Here is a 12,500-nt window from a genome sequence, read left to right as displayed (position 1 = left end):
CAAATATTTGAATTAATTTAGACTTGTATTCAATATTTCGGGGTGATAACCTCATTTTCAACATTCGCCAATTTCTTGAAAATGGGGTTATCACCCCCAAAATATTGAATACAAGGTAAGTCTACATTAATTTACATATTTGTTTTCTTGTCATTTACCTTGCATTTACTTCGCTTTATGCACGGTCTTTTATACAAAATTTTCTACACAATGCTTCATAGTAATTATTCCATTAGATATATATATATATATATATATGTACACTCACACACACAGGTGTGTGTATTTATAAATACACATGTATGAACACACACACACACACACACACACACACAGACACACACACACACACACACACATATATATATATATATATATATATATATATATATATATATAATATACGTGTATGTGTGAAGGGACATGCTCTTACAAGCACATAGTGATTTATAAGTTACTTTTAGCATTTTCAATTTTGAAGTCTAAAAATATGTAGTTTAATCATCTTACTCTTATACAATTATACTAACTCTATATGATAATATGTTTTATTTCTACAGACATTTTAAAGAGATAGAAGATAACGTGCCTTTTTATAACATATTTGTTTTGTTGTACTTTTTGTTCCTACTTTTGAATTACTTTCATGAAAAATAAAATTTGTCAAAAAATCGAATTTTGCTGTGTTTTCCTGCTGTAAAACTGTACAAATTTATTCTTCCACTACCCTCCCACATACATACATGATGATGGCTGCCCCCTCATTATTGAGTATGGCCATTGCACGAGGCTTAACTGTTATCAGTGCTGTGATCGAATGTGACTTTTTAGCCCAGTACAGAATTGGCAGCTAAAACCTTTACCAGCAACAGCCGGCTGTAGTTGTAACTGGGCTTCATGTACCTTTGCATGAATTACACTCCCTTCTACATATCTGACAGATATGATTAGTATAGTGTGTAGCACCACCACCAGTGGCCTGGTTGTCAGTCATCTACCTCGCTTTATGACTATGGAGATAACTCTTGAGTCCAGCTTTACTGAGGCACGGTCTTGCACAGACAGTGTATGTCAGCATCATAGGAAGACCCTTACCGTCTGGAAGTGCAACAGCGATGCCCTTCCTGACATCCCTCCTTACTTTCTCATGTGCAATTCGAGATTTCTCAAAAGTAGCTGTCCCCTCATGCACAATCCTTCTCCACCTGCCACGGTCAATAGCTATGCCTTCCCATGTGTTAGGAAAGATGTTGGCATCTCTCAAGGAACCTTCAGCAAGTCTTTATATCTCTTTTTTGGTTTATGTGGAGGTCGTTCTCCCTTAGCTAACTCTTCATAAAAGAGTTGTTTTGGCATCCTTGAATCCTTCATCCTGACCAGATGACCACTCCATCTGAGCCTATGCTTTAACACAAGAGCTTCTATACTTTCACACCGAGAGCTTTCCAATATTTCAAGATCACTGATGTGGTCCTCCCACTTAATGACATAGATCCATCTGATGGAAACGTTCCAGTTATTTAAGGTGGTAGCGATATGTGACCCATGTCTCGCAGGCATAAAGAAAAGAAGAGAGCACACATGACTTGTACACCTTTATCTATGTCTTCCTGCATATGTCTTGCCGACTCCAGAGGTGCCTTTCTCGCCTTCCGAAAGCATCACTTGCTTTCCTAATTCTGTATGGAGTTTCATTATCCAAATTGCTATATCTATTAACAGTGCTTCCCAGGTAAAAAAACTGATCGACTACACCAAGTCTTCTACCATACACATGGATATTTGGTTCAATATACTGCTTACCAGGGGCAGGTTGGTACATGACAACAGTTTTCTTGAGATTGACTGTCATTCCTAAAGCAGTGCAAGCATCAGAGAATGCATTCAAAATGTGTTGCATATCAATCTCTGTGCGCTACTAAATCACAATCATCTGCATACAAAAAGTCTTTTATGATAGAGGTAAATACCTTTGTTTTTGCAGCAAAGCGTCTGATATTAAATATGCTGTCAGAGGTTTGATAATGGATGTAAAGGCCATATCTGCAGTTTCTGAACACAATACAGAAAACCATCGCAAAATATATGGCAAATAGGGTCGGTGTCAGAATATCCCCTTGCTTCACTCCATTTTGTATTGAGATAGGCTCCGACATTTTCCCTCTAACATTAACCCTTACCCTTCATGCCTCCATGAAAAGACCTAACCACAGCAAGGAACTTTTCAGGACAACCAAGTTTCTGGAGGACTTTCCATAGTGCTTCTCTATTAACTGTATCGAAGGCCTTTGTCAGATCGACAAAAACCTGATATAAATCGAGACCCTGTTCCACACACTTTTCCTGAAGCTGTCTAGCTGAGATCACATCAGCAGTGCCACATCCGGCACGAAAACCAGATTGACTTTCTGGAAGAACACAATCTGCAACGTGTTTCAGCAGACGGTCCAGAAGTACCCTGCATAAAACCTTTCATACGACAGAAAGCAATGATATTCCCCTGTAGTTACCACAATCATTCCTGTCACCCTTTCCCTTATATAAGACCACCATTAGTGTATCTCTCCAGTCCTCCGGTACAGATTCACTAGCCCATATTCTGCCAAACAAAGAGTGAAGTTGCTGGAGAAGTTTCTCACCACCATGCTGCAACAACTCTGCATGTATGCCATCTATATCCAGAGACTTCCCATTATTCATCCTTGAGACAGCCACTGCAATTTCTTCCAGCTTTGGTGGTTCTGCAAGAGCTGCCTTCACAAGTAATCCAGGGATGAGATTGAGAACATCCTCACTTACAGACTGCTGATTCAAGAGTTCATCAAAGTGTTCTTGCCACCTTCACAGAATTCCTTGTGAATCTCGAAGAAGTTCTTTACCATCCTTGCTTCGAAGTAGTGTCATCAGAGAAGTCAGTCCATAAACTTTTCGCAAGAGACCATATAACAGCTTTGTGTTATTGGAATCCGATGCCGCCTGTATCTCATCAGCCTTCTTACTCCACCAGGTATCCCTCATTTGAGAGAGCCTCCAACTCACATGTGATTTCACATCCTTCAGTTCCCCCTATCCAACACTTCACTTACATACATACATATATACATACATACATACATCTTGTATCGGTAGAAACAACAAAAAAGTATTCCATCCAGATAAATATTAATTTAATACAAAACTAAAAGAGTACTAATAGTTTCATGCTTTTTGATACTTGACATATTTATTAAATATGCCATATATCCCCAGGTAATGTTTCAGACTCTGTTTATGTATGAAAGATTGCTTGGAGATGCATGGTGTATTTTATAAATATGGCAAGTAACAAAAAAGCATGAAACTATTTATAGCTCTTTTGGTTTTGTATTACATACATACACAAACACACACACACACACACACACACACCGTTGTATTTCGGGATGGTCATTTTTTTGCCACACACACACACACACACACACATATATATATATATATATATATATATATATATATATATATATATATATATATATATATTTATAAGTCACAATACATGGATTGAAGTAATCCAATAATACTCATGAATAAAGCTAATTAATGTATCAATATAGAAAATATAGTAATATAAGAAAAAGAAAAAGATAAAGAGTCTATAAAGTCATAAATGAAAGAGAAATATTTAGTTGAAGTTTTATTTAACAAAAGAAAAATCCAAATATCAGGACAAATTTGTTTTGTAACTCAAAAGCATGAAAATCGTTTATATTATCATATTTAATAATAAATAAATTATTTACATGTCTGCATTATTGTAAAATGCAAAGAATTCATTCAAAATAATGCAGAATTTGAGCTACGTCGTCAGATGAAAGAAAGTCTTTGCTAAATATAAATACTCTGCATGACGATATATACACAAACACATCAGCGGCAGCTTTATCTCGTATCTGAGAAATTACTTTCTTCTTTGCTGAACATTTCCTTTATGATGATAGCGTTGATAATAGTGTAGACCAATTTTTGCATAGAAGAGTCGATGGAATTGACTGAATGGTAATGTTAGTGGAGGACGAGGTTGATTTTGTCGAACCTTACTCTTCTGTCGTTTGATTGGTTTCTTTTCTCTTCTGGTGGCTTCGAAGTTTTTCGTTCTGATGGTGCTGGAATATCGCCACTTAGTAATGGTCTTGGGCTTTCAGTGTACGTGTGGTAAGGCTTCAACAAGTATAGCAATCGATCAACTAAGAGAGTAAAGATATAATAATAAAAACCACAAGATTTGTGAGATACAGCTTCCCAAAATATCAGCAAACTATGACAATGGTCGAACAGGGATCAAGCATCATACTGGAAGGAAAATTTAAATCTGGATACTACAACCATCGTTCAACCTTTAGGCATCACTAAAAGAGACATACAACAACCCTATCGGCATTAATATGGAAACTTAAAGACGGATCATTTACTACGACATCAAATGGAAACTCTTTTCCAAGACCAAACCCTATGTCAATAGTTCAAAAAGATGATCAACGCTGTCAACTACCGACAGTCCACACAGTTTCTTTATTTTATTGAAATGCGTCAGTTCACTTTTGGTCACGTGAGGTGGTCAGGATCCTTCCATATCTCACCTTTTTTGAGAATTAGCCTCCCATAACTTCTCTCATTTTTGAGAATTTAACTCCGTCCAGAGTTTTAATATCTCTTACACTTAGGGTTTAATTCCAGTAATTCCGTTCCCTTCCTTTTTTCTTTTCCTTGAACATGTAGTTTCAATTTGTTTAGATGTTGGTACCTCAAAGGATTTCATCTCTCGTAACCGTTTTCCCCATACATCTTTTATGTTCGAAATTTTTTCCTTTTACCAGGAATAACATTTTTGCAACTTGTTTAATAATTATACCGTCCTCCCAGCATTCTTTACCATATCTATCTGATTAAAAAAAAAAATTTGTCACCTAACTTGAAGAATTTTTAAATATATTTGTTGTTTGCTATTTAAAAAATATTTATACTCGGTATCAACTTTATCAAAGACGGATCTGATCTTTCTAGCAAACATTAATTTTGCGGGTGACATTCCAGATGGGGTATTCGGATTAGGTGTTACTTGGTACACTCTTAGAAATTGTTGAAGTGCTAGATCATCCATTACTTCATTGTTCACCTTTTTTAAAGTCCTCTTAAAAGTAGGAACAAAACGCTCCTCTTGTCCATTTGGCCTATGATGATACGGCAATGTGGTCACATGTTTGATAATGAGCATTTTACAAAATTTTCTGAACTCGTCTGAAGTAAACTGAGTTCCATTCTCAGGAATACCATATCTGGCGAACAATTCGTGTAAAAAAATGTAACTGCGGATGTCAGCTTTTTACACTTATGCACTTCAGAAAACTGTTCGCCACAACAAGGTAATATGAACCCTTAGTTCACGTATGATATTACTCAAAACCTTTTAAATTTCATTTTCCGCTCGCAACACAAAAATCACGGTATCATCAAACGGTTCAGTATTTTTCAAAATCAATCTTGATAAACAATCAGTGTGTCTTAATTTCTTAGTATAAACTCCATCTTAAAATCATAGTTTAGTAATACAGTACCCCAGCGTTGCAACCTATTAGCAGTATGTGTGTCCTTTCTTCGACCCATATATAAATAACTAGCAGAGATACCCGGCGTTGCTCGGGATTAAAATGGCATAGTTTGTATATATTATATCACAGTTGTGTTGAAACAGGTGATATGAGAAAGTGCAGCATTGACAACAAAATATTTATGGAGTAAATGATGGGCTAATTCGACTAAGCAACATCAGGCCCTAACCTGTCATGGAAAATTGGAGGTTGGAGTTATGTGATTTTTGAACGCACTGAAAAGCTGTCAGTGGATATACTCGCTTTTGCAGCAGTCTTCAAAAAGGTGTCTGAAATTTTGACACCTCCTTCGGGTTTGTTGTCCTATATCCCTCATAAAGTAAATTTGGAGGAACTGTAGTTGTTCATTTGTGAGTAACAGGAAACCAATGAGGTGATAGACTTGTCCTTGAACTTTTAACTTCGGCGTAAATTCATGCTTAACTATCTTCTTAGATGCAGTAAACGATGTCATTTGAAATGCAGAGTTGTATTGTCTGATATTGCTCAGAAAATCCTTTGACTGGATGGAAGTGCTTTCTAGAAGATCCATAAGTGGTTGAGAAAGAGGTGGTAGAGCTGGCAATCTTACCTGAGCAGCATATGCCATTTGTTTCATTTGAAAATTTTAAAGCTCTACGGGAATGACAATTTGTGTTTAGCACACCAATTTGGACACAGTTATCAATTTTATAAGAATGGGATGGATATCTGAAAGCAGCTCCAGGAGTTGTGAAGAACAAATTTGTACGTAGCCTGTTTCTGAGAGCCTTTCTATTGGACCTCTGTCTAATCACTAAAACATTGACTTAACGATCCAGCATTAAGTGCTGCAGCATGCATTTGCTCCCTTCTCTCTTGAGACTCCGTCTGACGTGCTGCAGCATCCCTTTGCTGATCTTGAGAAAATTTCATTTCGCTTCTCTCTTTAGACTCTCGCCTTCGGTGTTCTACAATCTTCCTTGCTTTATACTTGTTTCTGGAGAGTTTACGTTTTTTCATTGGTGGCTTATGTTTTCAATATTGTAAACAAAAAATTGCTTATGTTTTCAATATTGTAAGCAAAAAATTATGAACATAGAAAAAAATTATACATTAATCCCTATTTTTGTAAGCAGTTGTATGTATGTATGTATGTAGTATGTTTTTACTTTTGTATGCAGTATAAATTAACCAAAGAGAGGCACATGTATGAACTGCTAATTTATCTGTAAATGCCACAATAATTATTATAGATAAATTTCGTAATATATATATTAAGCACATGTATTAAATGTTAATTTAAGGGTAAATATGTAACTGCAAATACCTTGCAACTGCTGTGATAATGATTAACTGGTAACTGAACGGTAAATGTGTATTTTTATATACCTTGGACTTACCAAATCATTGTTTAATGTCAAAATTTTCACCTCCAGCCGTTCGTTATGTCAGTCAACGCATACACTGACACACCATTCTGCTATGGTGGCTGTAAAGACGGAAAGTTGCCGATGTGTAATGTTATTCACATTAGGATGTAAATTATTCATTTATTTCAAATATAATAGAAATAAGATGATCTTAATGTTATCAAATTAGAATTAAAAGTGAAAGAATGAAAGTGAGTCAATATTATAGGGACAACCCAATTTTTGAATGCATAAGAAACATACGCGCGCACGCACGCATACATACATACACACATACATACATACACAGACACATACACACAAACTCTCTCTCTCACTTTTAGAACGTACATAAGGTATGAAACATCAGCATTTCTCTGTCAACCGCTATCCCTGTCTTTCATCTTCTATAGAAACTTGTTTTCTGTTTCCATATGAAATGGACGTGTGTGCGTGCGTGCGTGCGTGCATGTGCGTGTGTGTGAGAGAGAGAAAGAGAGAGGGAGGCAGAGGAAGATAGAAATAGAGTGAGTGAGTGATAGTGTGTGTCGTGATGATTGATGTCTTTTAATGTACATAGACATATAGAAAATGTGACGTCATCGTGGTCGTCGTATAACATGTTTAAGATCGCTGATTTATGGAAAAGATTATAATGTTAAATTTTTGAAATGCAAATATGTGAATGAAAATTAAGATTAATTTGTAGCCGAAATAGTACTGAATCTTTTGATACCCCATTTGTCAAAGTCGGTAACTAGGTTTTGGAATGCATAAGGAATATATATATATATATATATATATATATATATATATATATATGTGTGTGTGTGTGTGTGTGTGTGTGTGTGTGTGTGTGTGTGTGTGTGTGTGTGTGTGTGTGTGTGTAGGACAGACTTCTTTCAAACTGAAAGTATTCTCTCACATAACAATTTAGACGTAATACTGAAATAGTGTAAGAGATAAGAGATTGCTCTGGGCTCGCGTTAGGCAAGAAGATGAACATTTTTTTGTCCCATGACATTGCATGGACCCTATGTAAGGTATGTGTAAAATTTGAATGAAATCGGTTGTGTAGTTCTCGAGTTTTAGGGATTCACACAGACACACACATACACACACACACACACACACACACACACACACACATCCTCATCTTTATATATATAGATAATGGACGATGATCAGTCAGTAGCCAAAGATTTCTACCGTGTAAAAATCTACGAAATTTTTTTTACAACAAAAATAATCGCTAGTCCTCTTTTTCAATTTGGCAATAATTTTTTTCTGCAGGTAGTAGTGAACATGCGGCATGAACCACGGCTTTCTGATATTGTACTCAGAGGCATCTGAAGCTACTACAATCTCCACTGCAGGATTGATATGTACTAATGACAAATCTGATGTTAATGTCTTTTTTAATTTCATCGAATGCCTTCTGACAATTTTCAGACCAATTCCACTTTATATATATATATATATTTTTAGTATATTATTTAGTGGAGCTCTTACATTATACATATTTAGTATATAAATTTGATAATAGTTTGCAAGTCCCAAATTCCTTGAAAGGTTAATGTATTTGTTGGAGGGGACATATTTTTAATTGCATCTGCCCTCGACGGATCTGGTCGACATCCATTTTTATATATGATTTGTTCTAAATATTTAATTTGAGGCAAGAAAAATTCACACTTCTCACTCAAAGTGAAGCCATAATTCCTTATTTTTTCGAACATATATTTTACGTGCTCGACATGCTGATTTTGGGATTCACTTTTAATTAATATATCATCCAGGCAGGCCATCGTGAAGTCACACTCTGCAAGCATCATATCCATCACTTGTTGAAATATAGCCGAAGCAACTTTTATGCCAAACAGAAGCCGGTTAAACTTATACAGACCTTTTTGTGTATTGATTGTTAGTAGCTTAGAACATTCGGCTTCCATTTGTATCTGTAAGTAGGCATCAGACATCTAATTTTGAGAACAATTTACCACCACTTAGTTTCGAGATTTCCTCTGGGCAAGGTAATTATACTATTTTAAACAGTCGTTTAGTCCAGTCGAGAAATCTGCACAAATACGTATTTTACTGTTCTTCTTTTTGACGTATACAATTGGACTCGCCCAATCGGAGTAATCGATCTTTTCAATCACTTCCATTTTTCCCAGTTTGTCCAATCCTTTATTTACCTGTTCCAGTGCTGCAAATGGTACATTACGTTTGGGTTTGAAAACTGGTAATGCATTTTATTTCACCTGAAAATCGGCTTTGAATTTATTGCACTGACTCAACTCGTCCGAAAAAACATCAGGGAACAACTTTTTCATTTCCTTTAAAAAAATTTTCTGACTCTGTATTTGAACTGGTGCACAACCCCATTACATTTTTACAAAATTTATTTGTGGGCAAATCCCATAAGTCGAACAGTTTAATCCAGTCAGTTCCAAAAAGGTTGCTTGTATTTTTTAGTACATAAGCTCTCGGTTTTAAAGTCTTACCTCAGATATTTCTTGTAGTTACAAATAATTTCGCCTTTAAAAAGTAACTTAATCCCCGAGACGCCACAGGCAATTTTCTATGTTTTCTGAAGTATAGGTTTCCCAATTTTTTTCCATGTTAGATACTGGTAGTGACATTACTTCAATTAATATTGAAGTAATGTCACTACCAGTATCTAACTGTAATTTTACATTTGTATTATTAATTTTTACATACACAAATTTCCTTTGAGGTTTGTTCGTATTTCTTGTCATTGATAGCCTGTTTACACGATTTTTTTATGTTGAAATGTTTTTTAGGTTTTGTTTTACAGTGTGATTGATTTTTTATGGCCTATCTTACCACACTTGAAACATTTCGATTTTCATAAGGACAGTTGAATCTGTAATGTAAATATCCACATCTAAAACATGGGTTAATTTTCTGCTTTTCATTACTTACTTTCGGTCATCCTGATTGTATATGCGAGCAGTTTCTTACTTCAATTTGTTCTATATCGTGTCTTAGGTTTATCATTCTCTGGCGTTCCTCAGATATTTCTTGTAGTGTTAGCTTCTGATTCTGCTCTAATTTAGTCAGAATTCAGTTACGAATTTCTACATATTTTTTTTTTTTTTTTGCTATTAAACCTTGCACGAAAATTAAACATTTAAACATATCTGGTGTTAGTTCATTGATTTTAAATTTCTCGCATTTTCTATTAACGATTCCAGGGTATGTAATAAAATCTTCGTCCTCTTTTTCTTTGTAATATTCATACATTGCCAGCGCGTATTAAATAAAGAGCATTTCCTGCTGAAAATCATTGAAAGGGTATCAATAGTTTCTTTAAAACAGACTTCCCCCGGTCTCTTCGGTAATATATAGTTGCAGTATTTTCCATGCTCGGCTAGGGACAACTTTCTTCACAAAAGTCGGGTTTTTTTCCATCTTGCCAGTCCAAGCACTCTTTTTTAAAAATCTCCTCATACCTTCTATAGTACACATGAAGGGTAATACCCTTATCTGGGATATATGTGAATTCACTGATGGAGTTTGCGATCGTATCAGGGGTGAATGAAATCGATATATTTTCTGTTTTGTTGAGTAGCAGCTGTATCAGCTGTTGTTACTGCTGTTGTTGCTGTTTCTGTAATTCAGTTACTGAAGCTAGTAATTCTTCTATGTTCCAAACAATAAATCTATCCAGCCTGGGTTCGAATATTCTCGTCACCAATTGTTATATCTTCGGGGGTTTGAATATTTCGAAGCCAATAATGTTATGACGGCGTTGGGGTGTGCACAAGGGCGTAGGAATAGTATAATCTAAATAAATATTTGGATATGGTTATCTTGAATAATCTTTCGCAGAATTAATATGTTCATACTGAACATACTCCGTACTTCGCCAAACGTAGATACGTATATGTGTATATACATATATGTACGCGTGTATATGGATATGGGGAGATATACATAACACACGCACGCGCGCGCGCGCGCGTGTGTGGGTGTACGTATGCATGCGTGCCCTAGCCTCTTGACCGGTTGGTGTCTATCCAACCGTAGCTAAGCCTAGACAGTTTCAAACAATAGTTGTCCAATTAGATGGGAGGAATTAACAGTAGAAATTAACCCTCCCCAAATAGCATCAGAACGATTTACCCGCTGGAAGAAGTAACAGGATATCCTACACCACAAAGTTAGAAAGTTTGGCATATTATTATTGTTGTTGTTGTTGTTGTTATCATCATCATCATCATCATCATCATTATCACTGTTATTGCTACTAGAATATTAATAACTCGTATGAAATGAACTTCCACATAAACCCATCCAAAATATACAGAACTGACACGCACACACTCAGCAAAATTTCTTTAAAAAAACATAAACAGCCTTCGAAACACGGTAGATGGCGTTGGTACCAGGGACCGTGTACGTAGGAGAATGCCTGTGTATACATATTTGTATATGTATACGTATGTGTGAGGGGATAGATGGATATGGACACACATGTGTACTCACATATATATATGAAATTGAATCATTGAACATCTAAGTATGGTTATGCACACGGACTTATATATTGGAGTGTCTATAGCTATTTGTATGACCTCATGTACTGTTTGTAGGCTTTTTATGTGCCTTATATTTTTATATTTTTTATATGTTATATTTTCATTTTTCATTTATTTATCTTTTATTTTATTCTTGCTGTACCCTTATTTTTAATTTTATTCTTGTTTTCGTTTTTGTTTCTATTTCACTTTTGTTTTTATCTCTTACTGTATATTTGTATGGAATTTTTTGTGAATCTCTGAAGAGGCCTAGCGAATCGTGCATGTACCCCCATTTCAGCATTTCATCCGCTAATTACTCCGACAGGAACTATTCGGATAGAATGGGGCATGCCAAAGCCAGGCCGAAACGGCTGTAAGATTAAGTTTATGTTTATTCTCAAATTCCTTATGTACTTTAATTTGTAAAACCGGTTGTCAATATAACATGGTTTGTCATAAACACTTGTCCTTTGTGGTTTTTTGTCACTTTAGTTACAAATTAAGTTAATGAATTCAACGGGATACACTGTCTGCAAGTCGTTGGGTTCAGCATAATATCCTCCATTTTCTAATTGATATATACATATATTATTATTATTATTATTATTATTATTATTATTATTATTATTATTATTATTATTATATGTATTTATTTTCTCTAAGTTAATAATTAACTCCGACAAAATAAATTGGTTAATAGATACCAGGGTAGCAAAGATCACAAAATAACCGTGGTTAAAATGTGTTACGGTTAAATGTCTTCGGTTAAAATGTCTTACGGTTAAGCCGGTTCCTATGTATTTCCCTGAAGAGAAGATTACATCCTTATCAACATCACCTATTCTTTTGGAAGATACCATTTGTAATCTTCGAAACATATGTTGGAAATAAAAGAATTCATTTAACATATGTGTATTACTCCATTTACTAAATAT

The 12,500-nt window shown here is 35.3% G+C and overlaps 1 long non-coding RNA gene across 1 annotated transcript in view; it reads right to left on the bottom strand.

Annotated features, from left to right (window-relative positions):
* Positions 1–3,647: 3,647 nt before the first annotated feature.
* The window catches only part of LOC128250477 (uncharacterized), a 79,047-nt gene continuing 70,194 nt past the window's right edge, over positions 3,648–12,500 (bottom strand). Inside the window, exon 3 of the long non-coding RNA XR_008266499.2 lies at positions 3,648–4,223. This is a non-coding gene — a long non-coding RNA (uncharacterized LOC128250477). The remainder of the gene's footprint in view (positions 4,224–12,500) is intronic.

This window comes from Octopus bimaculoides, chromosome 21 (genome assembly GCF_046866305.1).
Source record: "Octopus bimaculoides isolate indiv1 chromosome 21, ASM4686630v1, whole genome shotgun sequence".
Lineage (NCBI taxonomy): Eukaryota > Metazoa > Mollusca > Cephalopoda > Octopoda > Octopodidae > Octopus > Octopus bimaculoides.
The sequence above is the reverse complement of the archived record's forward strand: the minus strand, read 5'-3'. Positions and strand labels throughout refer to the sequence as shown.